We start from the raw sequence: 26161 nt of genomic DNA, 5'->3' as shown, positions 1-26161 counted from the left end.
GGTAGTGGATCCTCTGTGTCAGCGAGGGATTGGCGTGGACCGTGCTGGTGGACCGGTTCTAAGAGGCTACTGGTGTTCACCAGAGCCCGCCGCAAAGCGGGATGGTCTTGCTGCGGCAGTAGCAACCAGGTCGTATCCACTAGCAACGGCTCAACCTCGCTGACTGCTGAGAAGGCGTGGGACAGAAGGACTAGGCAGAGGCAAGGTCAGACGTAGCAGAAGGTCGGGGAAGGCGGCAAGGTTCGTAGTCAAGATGGATAGCAGGAGTTCAGGTAACACAGGCTTTGGACAACACTAAACGCTTTCACTGGCACAAGGCAACAAGATCCGGCAAGGGAGTGCAGGGGAAGTGATGTGATATAGCCAGGGAGCAGGTGGAAGCCAATTAAGCTAATTGGGCCAGGCACCAATCATTGGTGCACTGGCCCTTTAAGTCTCAGAGAACCGGCGCGCGCGCGCCCTAGAGAGCTGAGCCGCGCGCGCCAGCACATGACAGCAGGGGACCGGGACGGGTAAGTGACTTGGGATGCGATTCGCGAGCGGGTGCGTCCCGCTGTGCGAATCGCATCCCCGACGGCCATGTCAGTGCAGCGCTCCCGGTCAGCGGGACCGACCGGGGCGCTGCAGGGAGAGAGACGCCGTGAGCGCTCCGGGGAGGAGCAGGGACCCGGAGCGCTCGGCGTAACAATACACACATATATAGCCACTATATACACATACACTGCCACTATATAGACACACATTGCCATCATACACACATATACAGCCACTATATACACATACACTGCCACTATATAGACACACACTGCCATCATACACACATATACAGCCACTATATACACATACACTGCCACTATATATACACACACTGCCATCATACACACATATCAGCCACTATACACAAACACTGCTACTATATAGACACACACTGCCATCATACACACATATATAGCCACTATATACACATACACTGCCACTATATAGACACACACTGCCATCATACACACATATACAGCCACTATATACACATACACTGCCACTATATAGAAACACACAGCCATCATACACACATATACAGCCACTATACACATACACTGCCACTATATATACACACACTGCCATCATACACACATATACAGCCACTATACACAAACACTGACACTATATAGACACACACTGCCATCATACACACACATATAGCCACTATATACACTTACACTGCCACTATATAGACACACACTGCCATCATACACACATATACAGCCACTATATACACATACACTGCCACTATATAGACACACACTGCCATCATACACACATATCAGCCACTATACACAAACACTGCCACTATATAGACACACACTGCCATCATACACACATATATAGCCACTATATACACATACACTGACACTATATAGACACACACTGCCATCATACACACATATACAGCCACTATATACACATACACTGCCACTATATAGACACACACTGCCATCATACACACATATACAGCCACTATATACACATACACTGCCACTATATATACACACACTGCCCCTTTATACACACATGGCCATCATACACAAACACAGCTTCTATATGCATATACACTGCCACTATATAGACACACACTGCCATCATACACACATGGCCATAAATAAATACACTGCCTCTATATACACACATGGCCATCATACACATACACAGCTTCTATATACACATATACAGCTTCTATATACACATACACAGCTTCTATATACACATACACAGCTGCTTTATACACACACTGCCCCTTTATACACACACAGCCATCACACACACACACTCTGCCCCCATATACACACACACAGCCATCATACACTGCCCCCATACATACATACACACACACGCAGCCATCATACACTGCCCCATACACACACACACACACACAGCCATCATACACTGCCCCCATACATACATACACACACACACACACACACAGCCATCATACACTGCCCCCATACACACACACACAGCCATCATACACTGCCCCCATACACACACACACACACACACACAGCCATCATACACTGCCTCCATACACACATGCACTGCCCCCATATATATATACACACACACAGCCATCATACACTGCCCCCACACACACACACACACACAGCCATCATACACTGCCCCCATACATACATACACACACACACACGCAGCCATCATACACTGCCCCCATACACACACACACACACACTGCCATCATACACTGCCCCCATACATATATACACACACACACACACACAGCCATCATACACTGCCCCCATACACACACACACAGCCATCATACACTGCCCCCATACACACACACACACACACAGCCATCATACACTGCCTCCATACACACATGCACTGCCCCCATATATACATACACACACACACAGCCATCATACACTGCCCCCATACACACACACACACACACAGCCATCATACACTGCCCCCATACACACATGCACTGCCCCCATACATACATACACACACACACAGCCATCATACACTGCCCCCATACACACACACACACACAGCCATCATACACTGACCCCATACACACACACACAGCCATCATACACTGCCCCATACACACACACACACACAGCCATCATACACTGCCCCCATACACACATGCACTGCCCCCATACATACACACACACACACACACAGCCATCATACACTGCCCCCATACACACACACACAGCCATCATACACTGCCCCCATACACACATGCACTGCCCCCATACATACATACACACACACACAGCCATCATACACTGCCCCCATACACACACACACACACACACAGCCATCATACACTGCCCCCATACACACATGCACTGCACACACACACACACACACACATCATACACTGCCCCCATACAAGTAAGTACCTGTGTGCAGTGTAGTCTGCTGCTCCGCTCCTCTATTGCAGGCAGTGGGCAGGAAGAGGAGGGACACGTGAGGTGACGTCACTGGCCAGCTGCTACTAGCAGGCCCTGCTGGTAACTGAGAGCCACGCACAGGCATGTCTCATACCAACTGCAGCCCCTGACATTATAAAGTGAAAGAGTTCTGCCCTCCGGACGGAGCTCCCTCTTGCTCCAGCCCCCGCTGGCCAGTCTGGGCAACAGACAGGGCAGGGCTGGAACATAAGAAAAAAGAATGTGATGTAGTCAGTCAGTGTACAGTGATGCCCCCCCCAGCTGTCAGTGAGTGACAGTCACTCACTGACTCGCAAGAAAGAGTGTTGGGGCCAGTAGGGCCTCCCTGAGGGTCCGGGCCCCTTACTGGGGTACCGGTTGTACCCCCCTGATGGCGTCCCTGCCTGTCCGTCTCGGCCGGCCGGTTTAAAGGTAAAGGACTGCTGTCAGCGGCAGGTCCGGGACCTGTTGCTGCAGCATTTAGCATGAAGTACTGGCAGGGGGCCCTGCAGGGGCCCAGACTGTGAGGCCCAGGCTGTGACCTGGGCCACTAGGTGGGCCCCCTAACACGCTGGGCCCCTGTGCAGCCGAACCGGCTGAACAAGTGATATGTCCGCCCCTGCAACCAGCTCTGCGATGTTGGAAATGATCAGATCCAACAAGGCATCACTTCTTGTTGGGTCCGCCACAAACTGGCCCATAAAATTATCCTGCAATAAATGTAGGAATTGTCGCCCCTTTGTAGTTTTAGCCAACCCCGGACCCCAGTCTATATCTGGATAGTTAAAATCTCCCATTATTACCACTGTACCTGCCCGGGCGGCCCTCTCTATTTGTTTATGAAGCCGAACTTCTATCTCTTCAGTGATATTAGGGGGTCTGTAGATTACCCCAAATATTATTTTTTCAGTATTTCCCTCCTTTTGTAATTCTACCCACAGTGATTCCACCTCCTCAAAATCATCACACACTATGGCATCGTTCACACTGACTTTCATACCACTTCTTACATACAGACAGACTCCACCACCTTTTCTGTTCATTCTATCCTTGCGTCACCGCAGCCTCCGGACGGGTAAGTGGACGTCGGCGCCCGGTCCCCAACGTCGCCGCAGCCTCCGGACGGGTAAGTGGACGTCGGTGCCCGGTCCCCTTCGGTTCCCCATTCTGCCCCGCCTATTGTGGGTGGGCAGGACGGGGAAAACAAAAGTTAACCCCCCCGCCCTCGGTCTGCTATTGGTGGCCACCTCTGTCGATCAATAGCAGACCAATAGCAGGGATAGGAGAGGTGACAACCCTGCCACCCCACTCCTATGCCTACAGGGGGATCGTGGGTGTCTTAGACAACCGCGATCCCCCTTCTATTCCGGGTCACCGGGTCACAATAGATCCGTATGACCCGGAATCGGCGCAAATCGCAAGTGTGAATTCACTTGCAATTTGCGCCGATCGCCGATGGGGGGGGGTCTGATGACCTCCCTGGGCATTTGCGCAGGGTGCCTGCTGATTGATATCAGCAGTCACCCCGGCCCGGTCCCTGCCCAGCGCGCAGCGGAGACTGAAATTCCCACGGGCGTATGGATACGCCCTGGGTCCTTAACCCCTTAAGGACCGAGCCCTTTTTCACCTAAAGGAAAATAGACCCCTATGACCCGGAATCGGCGCAAATCGCAAGTGTGAATTCACTTGTGATTTGCGCCGATCGCCGATGGGGGGGGGGATCTGATGACCCCCTTGGGAATTTGCGCGGGGTGCCTGCTGATTGATATCAGCAGTCACCCCGGCCCGGTCCCCCGCCCGGCATGCGGCGGGGACTGAAATTCCCACGGGCGTAAGGATACGCCCTTGGTCCTTAAGTACCAGGACGTCAAAGCGTATCCATACGCCCTAGGTCCTTAAGTGGTTAAACACTAACCTTGAGGTTGGGAAAATTTGCCAGATTTGTAAATTATTTCTATTTAAAAATCTTAATCTTTCCAATACTTATCAGCCGCTGTATTCTACAGAGGAAGTTATTTTCTTTTTGGATTTCTTTCCAGTCTGACCACAGTGCTCTCTGCTGACACCTCTGTCCATGTCAGGAACTGTCCGGAGTAGGAGACGTTTACTATGGAGATTTGCTCCTACTCACAGAGAGCACTGTAGTCAGACCGAAAAGAACTATACAACTTCCTCTGTAGCATACGACAGCTGATAAGTACTGTAAGGATTAAGATTTTTAAGAAGTAATTTACAAATCTGTTTAACTTTCTGGCACCAGTTGATTAAAAAAAATAAAATAAATGTTTTCCCCCGGAGTACCCCTTTTACGTAACACCTGTAAATTCTGCACTACGAATATCAGCAGCCACTGAAGAGAGAGGTCATCCAACAACTGAAGTCCCAAAAAATTCTGCCACTAAATGCCTCAAGCAACCGTTCAGCCCCAGTCCAGAACCATCTGACCGGACCACAGGGACCAGTGTGGAGGAGAACAGGGTCCAGGCTGTAAAATAGAAGAACACCGGAGCAGCCAGATACACTGACTCTAAGGCTGAGCCTCATACTTCTACCGAAGCTGCAGAGTTATAGGGGAACTGTAAAAATGAAAGTACTACAACCCCCAGTGTGGTCCGTCTGTGCCCCCCTAAGGGTCAGGGTTGGAGGAGGCACAGGTTGAACAGACACACTACAATGGGAGTTGTAGTACTGTAGTTGTTAAAGAAAAAAAAAGATGTTTTCATCAGGTTGCCCATAGCAACCAATCAGATTGCTTCTTTCATTCTTGAGAAGACCTCTGAAAAATAAAAGAAGTGATCTGATTGGTTGCTAAGAGCAACTGGACAACATTTCCTCTCCACAGGTACATTTCCCCGATTGTCTTCATATTTAGGATGAGAATCTACTGACAAAGTGAGTAGCCAACCATTTCTGGGCATAAAACTCTGTAAGAGACAGCAGTCTGGGGGCGTCTGTGGTGGACATGAAGGAAGGGGGGGGGTCCAGGGAAATTGAGATTTGACGTCTGCAGCGAGCGCTTCTCACTGAGCGACGGGTCTCATCCCAGGTATTGCAGGGGGACCCCCCACGATCAGCTACTTATCCCATAACCCATGGATAGGGGATAAGTTAATTTTTGTCATAGTTCTCCTTTAATTGGCCAAAACACACCCAAAATCGGTCCCATTCAAACATTGCTTCGTGTCCTGTCATTTCTCCCAGCTGTTTTTTTTCTACCTGCTTGTAAGGCATGCCTACACTCTCTAATTCCTTAAAGTGGTACTCCGCCCCTAGATATCTTATCCCCTACCTTAAGGATAGGACAAAAGATGACTGATCACTGGGATCCCCGCGATCTTCATGCAGCACCCGGCGTTCTGAATAATATATTTAGAACTCTGGGTTCTCGTGGTGCGGGTCGTGACCTCACGCCACGCCCTTTCCATTTATGTCTATGGGAGGTGGTGTGATGTCACAAGAAAGCAAGTTCCCTGCATGAGTCCCATTCATCAGAAAAAGGCTTGTGCATGGAACTTGCTGGGTGTTCTACGTTTGCCTCATAAACTGCACCACCCAGCACCAGTTACCTCTCTCCGCACCGCATTATGCAGATCGTGCAGGAGAGCAGCTTTGGTCATCCATGTTTTGCTAACTCTATTTTCACACACAGAAATAAATAAATGAGTCGAACAAGTCAAAGAACAGTTTAAAAAAAGGGGAACTTTATTTATTATTTATTAAAATGTTTGTGTAGGGGATTTTTTGTAACCTCCCATCACTCACAATGAGCGTACAGTAACTAATACTCAGGACAGGAAAAACCTCCAGAGGGGAGGAAACCTGTAGGGAATCCATGGCTACTGTATGGCCCTTCCTCTGGGCATACTAAAGGAGGTTACCTCTATAATTTGGGCAAATGTTTCTGTGTATGTGCATGATTCCTAGGCCTGTGCCTTCATCCAACGTCTTGCTGTAGGTCCCGAAATGCTACTCCATGTCCTGGAAATAGTGCATCTAAGATAGGGGACAAAAAAAGATAGATTATTTACATGTTTATCATAGAAATACACATGGACCTGCACTAAAGACCTTTTGGACAAAACAATGTAACACTTACCAGTCACAGTCATGTGCATGACTTTGCATTCCCGCGTCCCTACACAGTGTCCAGCACCGGCCCCTCACTGATGAACAGGACCAGTGTTATTTCTGGGGCTATGCCTTCATCCAACGTCTTGCTGTAGGTCCGGAAATGCTACTCCATGTCCTGGAGATAGTGCATCTAAGATAAGAAAAAAAAGATAAATTATTTACATGTTTATCATAGAAATACACATGGAACTGCACTAAAGACCTTTTGGACACAACAATGTAACACTTACCAGTCACAGTCATGTGTATGACTTTGCATTCCCGCGTCCCTACACAGTGTCCAGCACCGGCCCCTCACTGATGGAGAATGAACAGGAGCAGTGTTATTTCTGCTCAGTGCTGCTCTTTGGTGGACAATGGTTATGACATCACATGTGTGACACGCTGTTACCTCCTGGGAGTTCTATTTCAGTAGTGCTGCTCTCTGATTGGCTGAAAATAAAAAAAAAAGCTTTCTAATATATTCTGTATGACAAGGTTTTTGACAATATTTATTAAAATGGCGCCACTCCCTGTGGGTGCGTTATATTTGTTTCTCCTAACCAGACATTCTGTATATGTGATATCATTTGGTGGCCCCTACAGCCTGGGCCCATAGGTTTCTTACATAAATCAATGCTACTCCGGTAGGCTCAATGAGCAGCGCTGGCCGCCGGGACGTCTGACGAGTGACGTCCCTGACGTTGCGGTCTGGAGCGAAGGATGTCACTAGTCAGACGTCCCGGCAGCCATTGATTTAAAGTGGTCGTGGCTCCTGCTGCCAGTTCAAGATCAGACACCATGGCCCTAGATTGACATACTGCAACACCGATCCCCTGTGGCTGCCCACCTGTTGCAAAACTACAACTCTCAGGCTTCGGCTGTCAGGGCATGCTGGGAGTTGTAGCTTTGCAATAGTATGACAGACGTCTGTCGAAAGGGGGGGAAAAGCACCAGTAATAAAGCAATGTGGGCTTTGAAAAACACCATTTATATGTTGTTTTTAATCACAGCCTAAGCCTAGGAACAAACACAATTCTTGTTTGCAAAAAAAAAAACAAACATCAAAATCTTCCCCCTCATTTCTTTTCTCAGCTTTCTTTGTGTTATTTTTGCTAAAAGCACTGGGGGGGGGGGGGGGGGGGGACTTAGAGATTTATCAAAACCAGGGAAGAGGGAAAGTGGACCAGTTGCCCATAGCAACCAATCAGGTAGTTTCTTTCATTTTTAAAAAGGCCTCTGAAAAGTGAAAGAAGCGATCTGATTGGTTGCTATGGGCAACTGGTCCACTTGACCTCTGCACAGGTTTTCATACATATGTCCCAATGTGTATTATTATTATTATCATCATCATCATCATCATCATTATTATTATTATTATTATTATTATTATTATTATTATTATTATAGGAAGTGTTTTTTCTTTGGTGTTTTTTTTCCCTCTGGCTTTTCTCATTACAAGTCATGTGATTCTTTCATCATTTCACTGAAGGATTTCTATAAAAAAAAAATAGTGAGAAAATACCCCCCCCCCCCCCCCCCCCAAAAAAAAACAAAAAAAAACATGCTTTCGGCATCCCACAGATTTGATAGCCTAAAAACACCATAAAAGGATGAAGAAACCCCCATTAGTGTCTGGTGTTTCATATTACCCTATTGATTCCAACCTAACATGTGCCCGCAGCGAGCATGGTGTTTTTTATGACAAACACGCCAAGTGTAATCCCAGCTGAAATGAATGTTTTCACAATAGGTGTGAACAGGCTGCAGGCTGTGCTAGATATATTTGCATAGTTGCGGCATACAGCACGTGCAGCATTTATGTGGCGGCTTTCCGCTGGCATATATGGCTTTCTGTGCTGGTGAATGCAGTGGGCACTTACTGGTGGTTTTTTTCCTAGCTGCACAGTTTTACACCACAACCACTCCGGTTGGGACCAGGCTGACCGATCTAATGACCAAGATGCCGCAGTGAATGGCTTTCTTTCTGTGAAAGTTCTGGTGAACTACAATGCTCAGAAGAGGAGGAGCGCCATTGAGCTTTTGGAAAGAGAATTAGTTTGGAATGGTCAGGGCCATGTACGTTTACAAAGCCCCCCGTGGTGCCAGAACAGTGGACCCCCCCACATGTGACCCCATTTTGGAAACTACACCCCTCACAGAATTTAATAAGGGGAGCAGTGAGTATTTACACCCCCACATATCTTTGGAACAGTGGGCTGTGCAAATGAAAAATTACATTTTTCATTTTTACGGACCACTGTTCCAAAAATCTGTCAGACACATGTTGGGCGTAAATTCTCAATGTACCCCTTATTACATTACGTGAGGGGTGTAGTTTCCAAAATGGGGTCACATGTGTCTGGGGTCCATTGTTCTGGCACTATGGGGGCTTTGTAAACATATGTGGCCTTCAATTTCGGACAAATTTTCTCTACAAAATCCCAATGGCGCTCCTTCTCTTCTGAGCATTGTAGTTCGCCCGCAGAGCACTTTAAATTCACATATGGGGTATGTTCTTACTCAGAAAAGATGGGGTTACAAATTTGGGGGGGCTTTTTTCCTATTTTCCCTTATGAAAATGAAAAATGTAGGGTAACACCAGCATTTTAGTGAAAAAATATATTTTTTTTCATTTTCCCATCCAACTTTAATGAAAATTCGTCAAACACCTGTTGGGTGTTTAGGCTCATTATACCCCTTGTCACGTTCGGTGAGGGGTGTAGTCTCCAAAATAGGGTCACATGTGGGTATTTTTTTTTTCCGTTTGTATGAACCTCTGTACAATCAGCCACCCCTGTGCAAATCACCAATTTAGGCCTCAAATGTACATGGTGCGCTCTCATTCCTGAGCCTTGTTGTTAGCCCGAAGAGCATTTTACGCTCACATCTGGGGTATTTCCGTACTCAGGAGAAATTGCGTTACAAATTTTGGGTGTCTTTTTTTCCTTTTACCGCTTGTGGAAATAAAAAGTATAGGGCAACAACAGCATGTTAGTGTAAATTTTTTTTATTTTTTTACACTAACAGGCTGGTGTAGCCCCCAACTTTTCCTTTTCACAAGCGGTAAAAGGAAAGAAAGACCCCCAAAAATTTGTAGTGCAATTTCTCCTGAGTACGGAGATATCCCATATGTGGCCCTAAACTGTTTCCTTGAAATACGACAGGTCTCCGAAGTGAGAGAGCGCCATGCGCATTTGAGGACTAAATTAGGGATTGCACAGGGGTGGACATAGGGGTATTCTACGCCAGTGATTCCCAAACAGGGTGCCTCCAGCTGTTGCTAAACTCCCAGCATGCCTGGACAGTCAGTGGCTGTCCAGAAATGCTGGGAGTTGTTGTTTTGCAACAGCTGGAGGCTCCGTTTTGGAAACCCTGCCGTACAAGACGTTTTTAATTTTTTATTGGGGGGGGGGCAGTGTAAGGGGGTGTATATGTAGTGTTTTATCCTTTATTATGTGTTAGTGTAGTGTAGTGTTTTTAGGGTACATTCACACTGGCGTGCTACGGTGAATTTCCCGCTAGGAGTTTGCACTGTGGCGAAAAATTTGCCGCAGCCCAAATTTGAAGCAGGAAATTTACTGTAAACCTGTCCGTGTGAATGTACCCTGTACATTCACATGGCGGGGGGGGGGGGGGGCAAACCTCCAGCTGTTTCAAAACTACAACTCCCAGCATGTACTGACAGACCGTGCATGCTGGTAGTTGTACTTTTGCAACAGCTGGATGCACACTGATTGGAAAACCTTAAGTTAGGTTCTGTTACCTAACTCAATATTTTCCAACCAGTGTGCCTCCAGCTGTTGCAAAACTACAACTAACAGCATGTACTAATCACCGAAGGGCATGCTGGGAGATGTAGTTATGCAACAGCTGGAGGTACCCAACTACAATTCCCAGCATGCCGAGTCAGCTGTTTGCTTTCTGGGCATGCTGGGGATTGCAGTTTTGCAACATCTGGAGAGCTACAGGTTTTAGACCACTGCACAGTGATCTCCAAACTGTGGACCTCCAGATGTTGCAAAACTACAACTCCCAGCATGCCCAGACAACAAACAGCTATGTGGGCATGCTAGGAGTTGTAGTTTTGTAAGATCTGGAGGGATATAGTTTAGAGACCACAGTCTCAGACTGTATAGTGGTCTCAAACTGCAGCCCTCCAACTGTTGCAAAACTACATATTCCAGCATGCCCAAACAGCTGTCTGGGCATGCTGGGAGTTGTAGTTTTGCAACATCTGGAGGGCTACAGTTAGAGACCACAGTCTCAGACTGTAGCCCTCCAGATCAACTTACCGGCTTCTGTAGGATCCCGGGAGCCGTCCTCTTCAGAAGCACATGACGCCGCCCGCCGATCAACGTTGCCGCAGCCTCCGGACGGGTAAGTGGACGTCGGCGCCCGGTCCCCTTCGGTTCCCCGTTCTACCCCGCCTATTGTGGGTGGGCAGGACGGGGAAAACGAAAGTTAACCCCCCCGCCCCCGGTCTGCTATTGGTCGTCGCCTCTGACGATCAATAGCAGACCAATAGCAAGGATAGGAGGGGTGGCAACCCTGCCACCTCACTCCTATGCCTACAGGGGGATCGTGGGTGTCTTAGACAACCGCGATCCCCCTTCTATGCCGGGTCACCGGGTCACAATAGACCCGTATGACCCGGAATCGGCACAAATCGCAAGTGTGAATTCACTTGCGATTTGCGCCGATCACCGATGGGGGGTCTGATGACCCCCCTGGGCATTTGCCCGGGGTGCCTGCTGATTGATATCAGCAGTCACCCCGGTGCGCGGCGGGGACTGAAATTCCCACGGGCGTATGAATACGCCCTGGGTCCTTAAGTACCAGGACGTCAAAGCGTATCCATACGCCCAAGGTCCTTAAATGGTTAAACACTAACCTTGAGGTTGGGGAAATTTGCCAGATTTGTAAATCATTTCTATTTAAAAATCTTAATCCTTCCAATACTTATCAGCTGCTGTATTCTACAGAGGAAGTTATTTTCTTTTTGGATTTCTTTCCAGTCTGACCACAGTGCTCTCTGCTGACACTCTTTTTATTAGAAAAATACAAAACTTATCAAATACAAAACACAAGGCAAGCTTAACCAGCTATAACATAAATAAGAAATACTCTAGAACCAAAAACAAAACCTCTTAAACAAAACCCTGCCTAACCGGCCAGCCCAGCTTTACTAAGATACTAAAATACTAAGATATTAAAATATGCCCAAAATATCTAAAGGAAAAAGGGGGGGGGGAGGGGGGAGGGAAAAGAAGGGGGAGGTTTTTGTGGGAAGGGGCAGTGACCCAGAGAAGAGGAAAAAAGAAAGAAGAAGAGGGAAGAAGAAAAAAACTCAAAAAATAAACTCAAAAAATACAAAAAATTATATCAGTAATGTAGGATCGTATCCATTCTTTTGTTCAAACCTTGAGGATATCTAGTCCCCAGCTTCAGGATCCAAAAGATCTCACGGTCTAGAATCTTATGTCTAAGATTACCTCCTCTAGTTGGAACCGTGACCCTTTCAATCCCCTGAAGCCGGAGGCCAGAGGTATCCCCAGCATGCGCCTCCGCGCAGTGCTTGGATACCATTGAGACGTTCCTAGATAGGAAATGTGGTACATCGGAAATATGCTTCCGAATCCTCATTTTCAGAGAACTTGTGGTGCAGCCCACGTATTGTACCTGACAGCTAATGCATGTAAACAGGTATACGACACCAGTGGTGTTACAGTTTACATACTGTTTAATTGGAAAACTAGTATGGTTAACTGTAGACACAAATGTAGTAGAATTAGAAATATAGCTGCAACAAATGCACCTTTTAGCCCCACACTTAAATGATCCAATGTATGTCAGCCAAGTGGGTTTAGTAGAGGCCTTATCCTGGAACAGGCTAGGAGAGAGACGTTGGCCAATAGTGGGTGCTTTCTTAGACACACATCTATGGCCCCCTATCAAAGCCTGTTTAAAATCTGGATCACTACTTAAGATTGCATTATACTTATTGATGACCTTCTTAATTTTATGAAACTCTATGCTATACTGGGTAGAAAACACTACTGGTGAATTATTTCTGTTATCAAACTTAATGTTTCTGTTATGACTATAGCTATGAATAACATTTCTATCATCACCATTATGTGTTTCACCGTGCATGTCAGAAGTAATGCCCATCAAAGACTTGCGATCTTTACCATTGGCAACCGCAAGGGCTTTATCAATGGTCCACTGTGGATAATTCCTTGCTCTAAGGCGGTTGCCTATGGAAACTGCCTCCCCACTAAAATCAACCTCTCGGGTACAATTACGCCGAGCTCTAATGAGCTCACCAGTTGGAAGGTTCTCTATAACATGTCTGGGGTGACAGGAATCGGCATGCAGGATGGAATTCACTGCAGTATGTTTCCTATAGGTAGATGTTATAACCTGGCCGACTTCTCTGTCACCCCACAGACGCAAATCCAAAAAATTGATCACCTCTTTCTCCACAGTTACAGTGAATTTTAAATTCAACTCATTCTGATTGATGTATTCCAAAAATTCCTGTATGGCCGCTACATCAGACCTCCAAATAAAGAGGAGATCGTCAATGTAGCGGCCATACCACACCAAAGCGTGACTGTGGGGATTATTGGAGGCAAAGAGAATCCCCCTCTCCCACCAACACATGTAGATGTTGGCGAGAGAGGGGGAGAACTTCGCCCCCATCGAAGCACCGGTGGTCTGCAGGAAAAACACGCCATTGAACATAAAAAAGTTATGCTTTAACAAATAATCTACTACCAATAGCATGTATTCCCGGAGACCACCGGGGTATCGAGAATAGGTTTCCAGAAACCAGGATAAGGCTAATAAGGCAAGATGATGTGGTATGACAGAGTACAGTGAGGTGACATCAGCTGTCACCCACTGATACCCCTCATGCCATTGTATCAAGTCCAACATTTCTAACACATGTTTTGTGTCTCTTATGTAACCTGGGATAGTAGGAATGAGTGGCTGTAAAAGTGAGTCAATCCACTCGCGCACTGCCTTGCGCACTTTGGGCAGTGAATGGAATATAGGTATAACAGGGCTATCAATAATTAAATATTTTGCAATACTTTCTGTGATATGTCCATTCACTGCACCAAGATGCACAAGGGACTCTAGGATCTTCTTAAATTTCGGAGTCGGGTCACTTGGAAGAGGTCTGTATGTGTCTAGATCATTTAACATCTCCATATTTAACTTGCTATAGAGTCCCCTATCCAATATGACCACCGCTCCTCCTTTGTCTGCTTGTCTTATGACTATGCTGTCCATGTTTTCCAATTCTTTGAAGAGCATTCCTTTGTTTGAATGATAAATTATATTTAACAGAATGGTTTTGCATGGACAGCATAGTCAAGTCTGACTCCACAGCATCTTGAAAATTATCTAGTGCTGGGGTGCGGGACATGATGGGGTAAAAGTCCCTATTGGAAGTGACAAAGTCAGGGATATCAGTTGAAAAACTGGTATCACACTGATCCTGTAAATTGGACGCCAGGGCAAGTTCGGAAAAGCTAAAACTGGCCGTGGAGCTCAATGGGGATGTATGTGAGAACCCAGAGACATGAGATGAATGCAAAGAGATGTTTATGTTGGACACATCCGATACAACAGCATCACTAGAATAAGTATTGGTAACATCAGATACGGTATTCTTCTCAATATTGACAAAATGTTTACGTAAAGTGATGTTACGAACAAAACGGTTTAAATCAAGTAAAGTCCGGAATAAATCAAATCTACATGTGGGGGCAAAAGAAAGTCCACGGGACAAAACTTTCAGTTGTGTATAAGAAAGAATGGTGGCAGATAAATTAAATATGGGAATAGAAGTCTTTACCTCTTCTGATTGTGCTTCATTAGCCTGGTTTGAACGATGTTTTCTGCCGGCACGGCGTTTTTTGACGCCTTATTCTGGATCTTCATCCTATGCGGTGTCGGCAGAGGCGAAGAAGAAGCATTTGGGGTCACAGTCCCAGTTTGGGATCCCAGATCACTGGTGTCATCCATTCCACTTGATTCAACAGAGGAAAAGCTAACTCTCAAGTCCTTTTTATTTTGTGATTTATCTTGTTTCTTATATATATTTTTCTTCCCTTGTTTCTTCAGGATGGACCTGGGAGTGATGTTCTTCCCAGTGTTGGGCCAGATGAAAACAGAGTTGGTTTTATAGTCCTCCAAATTTCGCAGGAATTTTCTTTGTTTTACATCTACAATTGAGGATTCCACTTTCTTTATCTGTTCTGTAATTTTAGTATTGTATTCCACATAAATAGGGTTCTGTTCATGCTGTTCCAAGGAGGATTTAATGGTGGAGATTTTATCATTCACCTCTGCAAGTGCTTTTTCTTCGTACTGTATTATCAGTTTAATAAACTTCAAAGACAAATCAGCTAGCAGAAGTTCCCACTCTTGCTTAAACTGCTGGCAAAAGACGGTAGTGGGGAACTTTTTAATTCTTAGTCCCCTGGAAATCATTGTTTGATCCACATAATTTTTTAACGTGGTCATATCCCACCAAATTTTGGTTTCAGACAGCATAGCTACCTCCAATTCTCGGAGTGCGATATTAAGATCAAGTGTTTCCTGAGTGTCCATACTGGTGGCATTAAAAATGCAGTGCATGCGTTCCTCACGAGTTAAATTCCCGTTGTGAAGAGCTTCACCTCCACCCGTGGCCATATTGAACAATGCAAGTCCAGTGCCGTATATCACCGGGGGATAGGTAAATCAAGCTTCGGGAGCTGGGGGAGCGCGAGGCTGGTCCACACAGGTAAGATAGAGAAACAGCAATGCTTCAGCTCACCCCAGGTGCGCACGGACAGAGCGCGGACCTCGCCCAATTGAACAGCAGAAGAAAGAGGAGTCCAGCGTCCAGAAACTCGGAGGATAATATTTATTCACCAGATGGTCATAACAGGAACACAGGGTACAGTGACGCGTTTCGGCTTTACAACAAAGCCTTAGTCATACACAACTTGTAGTACAAAAAGAACAGGTTTTATACATGTGGGTGGGCGGACATGACGCAACGGCACACCTGCACTGACAGGTGGACGTGACGTCAAAGGCCACACCTACACGAGATGGTATAACCACCCACATGTAGAAACCAATGGCAACCGCCACTGCAAGACATGCAAAACATAAATTAGAAATCCATAAAATTGTATAAGATTTATCAAATATGGACGCTTTTACATGAAAACAGTATTAAAATATATTAACATACATAGATATAACAGTTTCTTTATTACAAAAATATATTAAATATAAAAGAGGAGAAAGATATCAACATCATTTGTAAATTACAGAAATCTATCTCTCATAGTAATAAAAGAAAAGAAAACCGCATATCTTAGAAGCATTCACACTCATGGTTTATATATATGAGTGTATCGCGGAATTATGCTATCGCACTACAAATGTAACAGCTATAACCATAATAATCGTTGAAAAATAAACAGATAAGAAAGGGGGGAAGGGGGTGGGAAAAGGGGGGGGGGGGAAGGGAAAGAGAGAGGGGGGGGAGGGGGGAGGGAAAAGAAGGGGGAGGTTTTTGTGGGAAGGGGCAGTGACCCAGAGAAGAGGAAAAAAGAAAGTAGAAGAGGGAAGAAGAAAAAAACTCAAAAAATAAACTCAAAAAAATACAAAAAATTATATCAGTAATGTAGGATCGTATCCATTCTTTTGTTCAAACCTTGAGGATATCTAGTCCCCAGCTTCAGGATCCAAAAGATCTCACAGTTTAGAATCTTATGTCTAAGATTACCTCCTCTAGTTGGAACCGTGACCCTTTCAATCCCCTGAAGCCGGAGGCCAGAGGTATCCCCAGCATGCGCCTCCGCGCAGTGCTTGGATACCATTGAGACGTTCCTAGATAGGAAATGTGGTACATCGGAAATATGCTTCCGAATCCTCATTTTCAGAGAACTTGTGGTGCAGCCAACGTATTGTACCTGACAGCTAATGCATGTAAACAAGTATACGACACCAGTGGTGTTACAGTTTACATACTGTTTAATTGGAAAACTAGTATGGTTAACTGTAGACACAAATGTAGTAGAATTAGAAATATAGCTTCTTCCCTCTTCTTCTTTCTTTTTTCCTCTTCTCTGGGTCACTGCCCCTTCCCACAAAAACCTCCCCCTTCTTTTCCCTCCCCCCCCCCTTTTTCCTTCCCCCCCCCCCCTTTTCCCACCCCCTTCCCCCCTTTCTTATCTGTTTATTTTTCAACGATTATTATGGTTCTAGCTGTTACATTTGTAGTGCGATAGCATAATTCCGCGATACACTCATATATATAAACCATGAGTGTGAATGCTTCTAAGATATGCGGTTTTCTTTTCTTTTATTACTATGAGAGATAGATTTCTGTAATTTACAAATGATGTTGATATCTTTCTCGTCTTTTATATTTAATATATTTTTGTAATAAAGAAACTGTTATATCTATGTATGTTAATATATTTTAATACTGTTTTCATGTAAAAGCGTCCATATTTGATAAATCTTATACAATTTTATGGATTTCTAATTTATGTTTTGCATGTCTTGCAGTGGCGGTTGCCATTGGTTTCTACATGTGGGTGGTTATACCATCTCGTGTAGGTGTGGCCTTTGACGTCACGTCCACCTGTCAGTGCAGGTGTGCCGTTGCGTCATGTCCGCCCACCCACATGTATAAAACCCGGTCTTTTTGTACTACAAGTTGTGTATGACTAAGGCTTTGTTGTAAAGCCGAAACGCGTCACTGTACCCTGTGTTCCTGTTATGACCATCTGGTGAATAAATATTATCCTCCGAGTTTCTGGACGCTGGACTCCTATTTCTTCATATATATATATATATATATATATATATATATATATATATATATATATATACATATATATATATATATATATTTTTTTTTTTCAATAAAAAAAAAATTATAAATAAATAAATAAAATAAAAAATAAATTAAAATAAAAAAAAACAAAAAAACAAAACAATTATATTGTAATAATAATAATAATAATAATAATCAAAATAATCATATCACACATACATTCACTTACAAAATGCACAAATTAACTGGATCCTCTATCCGGGACTAATGAAAATACCAAAGAAAACATAAAACAGACCAAATAACTGAAATAAACAAAATAAACCACATATCAACACAACAACTGGTCCGGCTACCATAACGCTATAATATGAAACAATATGAAACAATATAGATATAACACAATATAGGTACAAAATTACTAAATTTACTATATAAATAAAATATAATATAAACAAAATATATGCACTACAGAAAACACCTACAAAATCAATAGAAAACCCTAGGAAAAACCCTACACTAAAACTGTACCCTCACCCACACCACCCCTCCTGTACATGGGTCAGAGTCCATACCGTTCTTACAGTTCACAAAGTCCAGTCCTTAACTGACCCATGTCATGTCCCCCAAAGATGAACACCACCACCCACAAGCACACCCTCCCCACCTAGCACTCCTCCCTCCCAACCAACTTATACACAAACTTATACACACTGAACCACAACCCACTTTAGGCCCAAGTTTGGTTGCCTGTAAGCCCTTCATACCATATCAGCTTAAAAACAAAACAAAGAGGACTTCCGGTTCCAGCACGGCCGATATAGGAGCCTCTGCAGTGAGCTCCCGCACCTCCCCAGCTTGTACCTGCCTGTACCCGGCTCCATACGTCCTCTCGTCCCGGTGACAGGCCCCCGGAGACGCTGCTCACCTACAGGTATGGAGCGCTTCATTCAGCACAGTGGAGGTCCGCCCGCAACGCCGCCACTAGCCTCCGCCATGAAATCAGCCGGCGGCTCACTCAAAATGGCCGCGGCCGCGACTGATAATACCGCAGTGCCGCGGGCGGCCTGCGCTGCACTCCCACAGCCTCTTCAGCCCTCTCCACACACTGAGGACTCTCAGGGGGAAATGGAGGTCACTTTGTCAGCCCCCTCACCTGCCAGTGCCTTACCTCCAGGACAGGTGGATAATGCAGATAGCAGGGGCATACATAACACCTCTGAGACTGCAGCACCAACAAGCCAGCCTCCTGTCTCACAAGGACTGCCAGTCCACATTGACTATCAAATGCTGGCCACTGAAATGACACTCCGCATTACCCCTAATGTGCAACAGATAGTGGAGGAGGTTCTTAAAGCTACCTTACAGAACCTGACTTTGGAAGTGTCTGCTCATACAGGGCGAATCACTGACGTGGAGCAGAGGGTGTCCCACTTGGAGGATGGTGATTCTCTTATGGAACAACGATTGAAAGCGGCAGAAGTTGAACTGTCCAGAGTATCGGAGAAAATGGAGGACCTTGAAAACAGGTCCAGAAGAAATAACCTGCGTATAGTGGGTGTACAGGAATCTATACACCCCGCTGATCTGCAACGGTTCTGTGAGAGGGACTTACCCAAAACACTGGGCCTGTCGCACCCCTGCCGGGTGGAAAGGGCACACAGGATCGGCCCGCCTCCAAATCCGCCTTCAAATGGTCCTGCAGCTTTGGCACATCGCCCTCGGCAAGTAATTTTGAAACTCCTGGACTTCAATGATAAGGTGGAGATATTACGTGCTTACAGACGACTGTCCCAACCCCTTGTAGTCCAGGGTATGAGCCTTCTCATATTTGAAGATTTCTCTATGGAGGTGGCTAAACGTAGACGAGCTTTCAGCGCCATCTGTACTGCACTCTTTAAAGCCAAATACAGATTCCAGTTACAGTATCCTGCTATATTGAGAGTGTTCCACCCTGATGGATCTATTTCCACCTATAAATCTCCAGAAGCCGCTTCCTCATCTTTGGAACAAATCCTGAATTCCTCATCCAGAAGATCTGCACGCGCTACCCCGAGTAGGAGATCCCGCTCTTCCAGGCGAGACGACCGCTCCAGATCACCTGCCAGAGATGTAGCATGCTCTCCTGCGCCAAGAAGTCGCCGACGTAGACAACACTCTCCAAGGAATGGACACGGCGGGGAACGCACCTCCTCACCAGACTGAGACTTGTATTCCTTTTTGCACTGCCTCGCTGACTGATCCTCCCTTTCGGACAGACCGACCGCTACGCGAGCCACTGGGAACAGGTTTTTCTTCTCCTCTCCTATTACTCTGTTATGTGTGTATATTTTTCTTTTTGCGGAGGGGGCATACCATTGCAAGAGGCCAAGATTGGAGACTACTTCTCCCTGGGTTAGCCATGTGTTCTAACGTTGATATCACCGGGTCTCTGAGCCGACTAGTGAGGGGGAGGGGGCGGGGGGCCTCATTGTCCTGCTGTTTTTGATGCTACCTATGTCGTCAGAAAAAAGGAAGTCCCTTAACCCGACCTGGTGCGACTGGTTCCATCTGTCGGCCCACTGGGTTCTCATTAGTGTTTTTTTGATTGTTTTAGTTTATGTTTTCATTATGATGACTATGTTGCATTATTCTCCATGCTGTTTTTCTTTACAGGACATGGGTTTCATACCACACACTAAGGCTACACGTTATTGTCAGAACACACATTGGTTTCTTTTAGTCACTACTATGACATGCCTTCTTCCCACTGCATATTCTTTAGTGTTTTCTGATATATATCTGCCGGTCTCATTAGCAGGGTATTGTTATGCTTAAAATTATATCCTGGAATGTGAAGGGCCTTAGGTCCCCACACAAGCGGAGATTGTTTTTACGCTTCCTGAAGAGGTCCTATTCTCCGGATATTGTGTTATTACAAGAAACCCACCTTACAGACCAGGATTTCTTCAGGATGCGTCAACAATGGGTGGGTCAGGTTTACGGGTCCTCCGCCAAAGACGGCAAAGCGGGAGTCCTCACACTATTGCACAAGTCATTTGCCTTTTCTCTTATCTCTCACAGTACTGACTCGGACAGCAGAGTATCACACCTCACCATAGAACACAATGGGGAAATCCTGAGCCTATACAATATTTACGCACCTAATGGGGAGAATGGATCTTTTTTTAGGGAATTGGCTAGTGAGATCCAATCGAATACAGTAGACAGGAAACTGATAGGGGGCGACCTTAATACCGTTCTGGATGTCCGAGTAGACCGGAAAAACCCTAATGTTCACAACCCATTACCGAGAGCTCGGGATTGTGTTCTCGCACCCTTCATGGACCAATTGGGCTTAATGGATACCTGGAGACTTGTTCATCCGGACAATAGAGAGTTTACGCATTTCTCCAGTATCCACGGATCATGGCCGAGATTAGATTATTTTCTTATGAGCATGGAGTTGAGCTATCGGTTGTGTTCGGTGGACATTGGAGATCTGGCATTATCAGACCATGCCCCAATAATCTTACACCTATTTCCCTCTTGCCCCAAGGGAATTGATATACTCTGGAGATTTCCTTCCTATCTGACAAAAGACGAGGACTTCGTGGAGTTGCTCAGGGCCTGGTGGTTAGAATTTGCCACTACAAATGACTCACACAGGCAAAACCCGGTATTGTTCTGGGAAACAGGGAAGGCAGTCCTCAGGGGACGGTTGATAGCCCATATCTCGGCACTAAAGCGCAAATCCCGCACACAACTTCTAGCCACCAGCTCTCGCCTAAAGGAAGCCTACGCTCTTTTTCTTAATTCCCCAAACGAATCACATAAGGAGGCATGGAAACAGGCCAAATCTGACTACGAGATATGGCTAGACAGACATGAGCGTATGAAAAGATCCCAATTTGAGGTTGATCTCTTCCGTCACGGCAACAAAGCTGGACGTCTTTTGGCTTGCCTGGCGAAAGGGAGATAGCCCCCCTCCCACATAACTACACTTAGGAACTCCACGGGTACTTGAAAACACGACCCTCACGCCATTAATAAAATTTTAGAAAACTTTTATGCCACTTTATATGCAGACTCCCCTTCTAACCTACTGGCAGGAGAAACATTTTTGAGGAGTCTTGATCTCCCCTCTCTGTCGGGTGACCAGAGGGAGGTGCTTAATGCTCCAGTCACAGAGGCAGAAATTCAGGCTGTCATCCGCAATTTACATAACAATAAAGCGCCAGGCCCTGACGGGTACACCGGGGAATTCTTTAAATCGCTTTTACCACAACTTTCACCACTACTTACCGATGTATACAAGGAATTTCTATCTACGGGCAATACCCTGATGAAGCTTCTATGGCCTATATTAAAGTATTGCCTAAAAAGGGTAAAGACTTAAGGGATCCCGGCTCATACAGGCCCATATCATTGATAAACCAGGATATCAAAATCTTGTCCAAAATTCTAGCAGACAGACTGGCGAGGTTCATGCCGACACTAGTGGATACCCACCAGGTAGGCTTTATCAGACAACGATCCGCAACCATGAATATCAGAACGGTCGTGGCCGTCTTGGACCGGCTCCAGCATAGCCCTCAACCGGGAGATCGACCAGCGCTACTGGCTCTTGACGCCGAAAAGGCGTTCGATAATTTGAGATGGGACTGGTTGGGGATGGTGCTGGACCGGGCGGGCCTGCACGGTGCGTTTCGTAATTATTTAACGGGAGTATATAGGGCGCCCATGGCCAGGATCTACACGCCAGGGATACTGTCATCACCCATTGTGTTATTTAAAGGAACGAGACAGGGTTGCCCTCTTTCGCCCCTTCTCTTCGACCTTGCATTGGAACCTCTAGCGCGATCATTACTGACATCCCCAGTGTACGAGGGCATCAAGGTCGGAGAGCGGGAGGTGAAACTTACCATGTTCGCAGATGACATTTTGCTCTTCTTAAATGACCCAGACACCTCACTGCATGTTATTCTTGACCACCTAACCCTCTTTGGCACCTTCTCGGGATATAGGGTCAACGTCTCCAAATCGGAACTACTTCCACTGGGTGTACACCCGCCGCGATGGGTGGCTAACATAACTCAATTGGGTATACGCATAGCGGATTCCTCGGTTACCTATTTGGGGATCAAAGTGGGAAAAACTCCTGATACGATTTATTTTCTTAACTTCCCCCCAATCATATCCAAAATATGCACAGAACTGACAAGATGGCATGGCCTTCCTCTAACCTTCATGGGGAGATGTCATTTAGTTAAAATGATTAGTTTCGCGCGGCTCCTATATCCACTCCAGACCTTACCACTACTCCTTAAACACGCAGATATACATAAATTAAATTCGGCCTTCACTAAATTTATATGGGCGGGCAAGCGTCCCCGCATTGCTCTACACAAATTAATGTTAGACAAGCAGGAGGGGGGACTGAATTTCCCTAACGTGAGGGGATACAATCTTTCTTGCTTGTTTCGTTTTGTGATCGATTGGATCCATGGCTCTTCCTTTCATGTGGTAGGCGATTTGGAAAGGGCGCTCGCGCACCCCTGGGATCTGCGGATTCTGTTACACACCGCTTATGCGAAAATGCCCAGCTTAATGAAACAATCTGTACTTCTAAGGGACACTGTGGCCACATGGAAGGTGGAAGCTACCATTCCTGGTCTCTAAATATCACCCGTTGACTTGTCAACCCGTTGACTTGTCATCCCTTTAAATCAGTTTTATTCTTTTTTTTCCTCACGCTTACGCAACCCTAAGATAGAAACACATGACCATGCCCTAGATTACCTTATTGGTTCGGTCCCTCATAAGCTGTCGATATCCTCCATATACGTGACACTTAAAAAGATGTTGATCAAGACGGACCCCTCTAAAATATTTGCTTCCTGGTCCAAATGGATCCCTGATGTGGATATCTCTGACTGTATATTACGTGGGCGGTCGATCATTCGTAGGTGTGTCATTAATGAACGATGGCGATAAACGTACTTTAAACTTGCTCATAGGGCGATCTATGGTTTTAACATCTTACCGACTCCCAATTTCCCGGATAGGATCACTGCCTGCCCCAAATGTTCCACTCCCCTAACTGACCTTTGGCATGGCGTTTTGACTTGTTCTCACATAGTACCCTACTGGAGAATACTGCTCACCTATATTACACAAACATGGTATGTGACTCTGTCTAACTCTCCAAGAGCTCTACTGTTTCATCAATTCAGACCACCTGACCCTGACCACTCACGACACTCCCTACTGAAAGTACCCCAATTGGTCCATATTATACTATTGGTGGCATTGAGATGTATTTTTGATTCATGGCTGTCATCCTCACCACCTACTATTTCTATGGTGACTTCCCAAATGAAGCATCTATGCAACCTCGATAGGCTTGACTCGGAGAGACATAAGACCACACGCACTACCAAATTCTTTGATAAGTGGGAAGTGTTTATTCTAGAGCATTATTCAACAGACGAAATTGCAGAAATAGTTAGGCCCTTCAGTTCCACTGAGTGGTACTGTTTGGGAGTCATCGGGTATACCTTGGGGGCCCTACAACTTCCATCATGAATACACCATTGCTATATCTGTCAAGGGGGTACACGTTTACAATGTTTATGCATAAACGTTTGAATGGGATTCTTGAACTGTGTAGCTCTACTGTTGATATGATGAAATACTGTTCTGACTACATACTGCTCATGTATCAGTCTATATGTCCACATGTCCTAATGACCCTATTGCACAGCTCTGTATCCAAATGGCGAATGTTTTGCTCTATCGTTGGATTGTTATACTGTTTTTCTTTTCTTTTTCTTGAAAATTTTCAATAAAATGTGTTTAAAGAAAAAAAAAAAAAAAAAGCTAGCGTGCACATGCATTAGCCCTCCACCAGGAAGAAGGATGGCAGACTTGATACATTCAAAATAATTTTACACTCTTTCCCTAACTCCCCCTACAATTCTCCCTAATCCTATCCCTCCATTCAAACTAACCCTGTTCTCATCCTATCTCTATCCCTATAACACTGTCCCTAACCAAAATAAAGGTACTCTACCTAAATGGTCTAGTACCTAGGGCACATCAAAAGAAAACCCTCTCCATAGGAGAGAAGCCCTACTGTCACCAAGACTGCCATACTCCAAAGACCTGATCTTCCCGAGGTCACCGATGATGTTCCTACAGACCTCCACCTCGGAGAGGATTTTCTGTTGGGTCGACACTAAGCACCGTGCATTCCACGTGTAGTACCTAACCACTAAACGAACTAAGTATAAAGTGCCCCGATCTTGGCCACCCAGGTTCCTGAATGCCCCATAAGCCCACTCCGGATAGGCAAGTTGATTCCAGCCGATGGAAGCACCCACCCTGTTGTAAACCCCTATATTAAAGGGACAATGAAGCAGGAAATGGTCCATGCTTTCCAGCGTGTCCCCACACTCTTCTCGGGGACATCCCCGGTCATCAGAGTTCCTACACTTCAAATTGTCCCTCACATATAGCTTCCCCTGAAAGCAGCACCAGGCCAAGTCCCAAAACTTCTGGGGGATCCTTTTCATGTTTAAAAGGTACAACCCCATCCTCAGATCCCGACCTGGGCAGTCCCTGAGCGCCAGAGGCTTCTGGAAGTGGGTCAACTGAACCCGTTTGTCAAGGAACTGCCTTGACTGGGTCCTGATCTCCCACACTCCCAGACCCCACCGACGTATCGCCTTCAGAGTCAGGGTAGCGTAAGCCGGAAGATATCCATGGGGCGTACGGAGGTCCTTCACTTGCCCTCCTGTCTCCCATTCCTGGAAGAAAGGCCGAAACCATTCCCTGCAGGAGAGTACCCACGGAGAAGCCCTCTCTGACCAGAGGTTTGAGATGTTAGCTTTCAAGAAGGTGTTGGTTAAGAACACCACAGGTTTTACCATAGATAAACCCCCTAGTCTCCTCGTGCGGTACGTAACCACCCTCTTGACTAGGTTCATCCTGTTTCCCCATAACAGTTGGAAAAACAGGCTGTAGATCCTAGTGTAGTAAGCTTCTGGCAAGATACATACGCTGCCCAGATAGATAAACAAGGAGAGCAGGTACGATTTGATCAGGTGTACCCTTTCCCTGAGGGTCATAGACCAACCCTTCCATTGGTCCACCTTCTGAGCGGCATCCTGGAGCTTACCATCCCAGTTTTTGGTGGGATAATCATCCTGGTCGAATATGATGCCCAAAACTTTTGCTGACTCTT

General features: G+C 45.8%; 1 long non-coding RNA gene across 2 annotated transcripts in view; it reads right to left on the bottom strand.

Annotated features, from left to right (window-relative positions):
* Nucleotides 1–26161, bottom strand: part of LOC130367829 (uncharacterized) — a 100580-nt gene that overhangs the window by 51977 nt on the left and 22442 nt on the right. The window contains exons 1-2 of one of the 2 annotated variants that reach the window (XR_008892196.1): nt 7322–7457; nt 7057–7221 (exon numbers count right to left, since the gene is read on the bottom strand). This is a non-coding gene — a long non-coding RNA (uncharacterized LOC130367829). Of the gene's footprint in view, nt 1–7056; nt 7222–7321; nt 7458–26161 lie in introns of those variants that run through there. The other variant, XR_008892197.1, reaches the window with a different exon arrangement.

Source organism: Hyla sarda, chromosome 4, assembly GCF_029499605.1.
Source record: "Hyla sarda isolate aHylSar1 chromosome 4, aHylSar1.hap1, whole genome shotgun sequence".
Lineage (NCBI taxonomy): Eukaryota > Metazoa > Chordata > Amphibia > Anura > Hylidae > Hyla > Hyla sarda.
The sequence above is the reverse complement of the archived record's forward strand: the minus strand, read 5'-3'. Positions and strand labels throughout refer to the sequence as shown.